Source organism: Salvia hispanica, chromosome 2 (assembly GCF_029641045.1).
Source record: "Salvia hispanica isolate PSC_SH4W2 chromosome 2, Shi_PSC_v1, whole genome shotgun sequence".
In the NCBI taxonomy this organism is placed as follows: Eukaryota; Viridiplantae; Streptophyta; class Magnoliopsida; order Lamiales; family Lamiaceae; genus Salvia; species Salvia hispanica.
The window spans coordinates 12,096,220-12,100,204 of NC_142693.1; the positions used below are offsets into that span (position 1 = coordinate 12,096,220).

The window sequence follows — 3,985 nt, forward strand, 5'->3', positions numbered from 1 at the left end:
CCTTATGTGTACACTAGTCCGAGTAGGGTTTGCGGCCCTACTGGGACCCGAATTCGATTTAACTTGATTTGGCATAGCCAAGCAGATAGGTAATCATAAAACAAAAACATGGCATGACAACATACTTGAGCAAAATTTCACATTTTCATACTAGAAACACGTTTTAAAAGAATGCCCACCTCAAAAGCTAAAGCTCCTTCCGAAATTTCCTTAACTTGGCCTTAGATGCCGTGTGAAGACGTCCCTTTAGGAAATAAAATAACCATATACTTAATTAGATTTTTAGCTATCCATTAAGCTTAAACATGAATGCATCCTAAGTGCGTGATCATTTTATTCTTCCTCTAAAATTTCTAGAAGAGTTCTAGAATTCTTGAATATTAATTAAATCAGTAGATTTAATTAAATTAGAGAAATTTATTCGCTTTACTAGAGGGTGCTACCTTCTAAGCCATTTATTTAAGTACTAAAAATTAGGCTCGAGGTCTATTCATCGTTAGCGTATTATAATTTCTTAAAATTAATCATCCGAGCATTTAAGCTAAGGTTCAGAAAAAAAAAAGACTTATCTTCGTGGAAGTAATTAGCGGACTATTAATTAATCCATAACATAAAAAGGCCCATGATTTAAATAAAATCTTAGTCCATACTTTAATTAATTGGTGGCCCAATCTATTACTAGAGAGGCCCAATACCAAATAAAAAAAAATGAAGCCCAACTACTCCCTTCCCTAAACCATCGGTGTCTCTCTCTCAACAAATCACAAAATTCCCAATTCAACACACACAACCCTAATCCATTCCCCCTCCTCTCTCTCTCGGCGGTATCGCCTCATTCTCACCGCCACCGTCGACGCCTCTCGCCGGATTATGAGCTCGATCTCTCAGCTGCTACACAGCACCGCCGCCCGAAGCCGGCCCTGGACCGGTGACAGCCGGTGTTGTTGCGTACGTGAGCTCAGTGAGGCAGCACCGCCGTCGCAGTCAGACACTCCGTAAGGCGGGGTTGTCGCCTGTGCTCCTCCGCCGCTCTCCGTTGAAAACGCGGAGGAGTTCTCGGCATCACCGTCGCGCCAGCCAGTTCCGCCGTCGCCGCACGGCTGAGGCCTCGCCGCTTCCCGACGCGGTGGAACAGCCGTTACTGCCCCGGTTAGGGAGAAGGCGTCGCCTTTCCCTTCCTCCGGTTCCTCTCTATAAGCTAAGTTTTTGCTGCCTTCCTTTGCTTAGCTCAAATCGGGGTTTATTTAGCAACCTATGTAACAATCGATTCTTGACTATTGGTGATGTTCAAGCTTTGATCTTGTGGGAGTTTGATTATTGAATCCATTAATTGAGTTTGTGGCAGAAGCTCTATATTGTGATTAATGGGGATTTCTTGAACTTGTTGGGATTTATTTGTTTGCTCACTGGAAAGAGCTTAACCCTTAAAAGAACTTGCTACAAAACTATAGCATAAAGGCAGCCTATCGTGCTTGTTTTATATTGATTGTGATTCCTAAGTTGTGGTGACTCTATATGATGGCATGAAAAATGATTGGGAGGAAAGGGTGGAGGTGTATTACCTCTGAAAATTGAGGGAGTGGCTGACTTGCTGCTGCTCACTACTTGCTCTACCCTCTAACTCTCTGTTTTTGCTGAATTTTGAAGTGTGGGTGAAAGGAGTTGGTGTGTGGTGTGGAGGGGCCTTTATAGGCAGATTGTGTGGTACTCTTGAGCCTTAAATGGCTGCTGTATCGTTTGTTGCTATGCTGCAGAAATCTCACTTTTAGTGATCTCCTTGTCTCTCCTTCATGGCTGCAAAACTTGCATCTTTATGGGTACCTAGTACTAGTTATTAATTGGGGTTGTTTGATTGTGCAGAGAAGCAGGTGGCTGTTGTGCCAAAGGAGCTGCAGGGCTGACTTGCCTCTTATGGTGATTCTTTGGTCATCTATAACTAAAGAAAAGTTGTCTCCATCCCTATGGTAAGAGCCCCTTTTGTTTTCTTTTGATCCTTAGTGGACAAAAACTGATCTCTACCTTGCAGGTCGAGAAAAACTTGGTTGCCAAGCTGCTATCCGGGACAGCTTGATACCCCGGGCCCAACGGCTGATCGGAAAACGGCCGCAACTTTCGGCCCGGAAAAAGAGACCCGATGCCATTTGTTCCATGCACATTTATCTTTCCCTTTCTTTGTTTCCTTTATTGGAAGGCTTGTTCTAAGTATTGTAGTATTTTGAAGATTAGTTGTTCGTTTATTGAGTAAGAATTGCTATTCGAAAATTCCTGACATTCTACAATGTAAATTCCAATTGTTTAGTTCATTTGATTTTCACTTCAAGGTTTTGTTTTGCGAACTATCAACACTAAGCATCAGTAAGTAATGAGTTCTTATTTAACACAACGAAGCAATAGAGCGAAGATTCTTTAGTTCGACATTAAACATCAACGAAAAGGATAATGAAAGAAGCGGGTATTACAGCATGATAGTAGTATTTTGTAATGTATGGGTCGTAAGAACAATGTCTAGTATCGAGTGACCGTTGATAAACATTCTTGATTTTATGATCCTTCGTTGTCTTGTGAACCTCTCTTATCTTATGAAAAAGTACTTGTGTGTCTTATTGTTAATTCTTTCATCCACTTTCTATTCCCTCTTCTTAATTCCCTCCCCTAGTCACGATATACCGAGCGATGCTATCCTTAGCAAGGCGCGGTCGTGACATTACGAATCTCAATAAATAGTAGACAAAATATCAACAAAAGGGTAATATCGTCATTATGTTATCATATGATAATTTTCGTGAATGTTTTTTTATATCAACATAGTGTATTACAAATATCAACAATATGCATTGAGATTTTTACATGGTTTTATTGAGATTTTTTTATGTATTTGTTGATAAAAATTTGGTTATCAATATTTACGAAAACTAAAATAAAAAATATCAAATTTCATCATCTGAACGTCGTCGGAACATATACAATTGAGATCTCGTTGGAATCCTTATAAAATTATCTTTAATTTGATATATTTTTGTAAAAAAATAATATAAATCGAGAGAATCACGTAAATTTAAATTCTAAGATGATTTTAATGAGAGAGAATTGACATTAATACCCTCTAATTTTATTTATTAATTTTCTTTATTAAAAATATAATCATGACATTATTTCAATCACTCGATCTTCTAATCTAATAGCTAAGATTTAGTCTTAGTTTGAGAGTGCTATGTTGGGGAGCAGTACTTAGAAGACCGACGACAAGAATTTCTACAATTAGTTCAAGGTAGGAGGTCTGTTCAACAGTACGAGATTGAGTTCCGAAGTCTCTCACGATATGCCCCAGAGATAAATTATTCAGATGCTGATATGTGTCGGAAGTTTAGAAGAGGTCTGAGGAGTACTATCCAAGCTGGACTAGTTGGATTGGAGACATCAGATTTGACAATGTTATCACATGCTACCAGGACTCTTGAACAACTTAAAGTTACTGAGAAAGTTGAAGAAGGCTCTATGAATCAGGAGAAACGACCTGCAGAATCATCTCACTCGGCTTCTCGATTCTCGGGGAAGAGATTCAAAGACTTTAGAGGTAACAGGGGTTCAACGCCTAGTCGATTCCAAGGCCAAAGAGTAAGCCAAATGTCAGAGTTTAGGCCAAGGCAACAGGCAACATCGATGGCTAGTACTGGAGGATCAGACAGAGTACCGATGTGCCAACATTGTGGAAGAGCTCACCATGGTGAATGTCGAAGACTGCTAGGGACGTGTTTCTTATGTGGATCTAAGGATCATTACTACAGAAATTGTCCAAGGGGGCAGAATGTTCCAGAAGTTTCTGAGACTAGATCGGTTCCAGGGGTGCAACAAGGTCGTGGAATCGGAAGGGGTTTTGGAACAACACGAGGACAGAGGGCAACATCTGAGCCCATACAGAGGCCAGCACAGAGTGCTCCTTCACGTTCTTATGCTATGAGGACTCGCGAGGACACCGATGCTCCTG

The 3,985-nt window shown here is 40.5% G+C and overlaps 1 long non-coding RNA gene across 1 annotated transcript; it reads left to right on the forward strand.

The window, feature by feature from the left end:
• The first annotated feature begins 1,072 nt into the window (after positions 1-1,072).
• Positions 1,073-2,320, forward strand: LOC148931582 (uncharacterized). The gene is made up of 2 exons (XR_016135484.1): positions 1,073-1,964; positions 2,027-2,320. It is a non-coding gene; the product is annotated as an uncharacterized LOC148931582 (long non-coding RNA).
• The last annotated feature ends 1,665 nt before the right edge of the window (positions 2,321-3,985 follow it).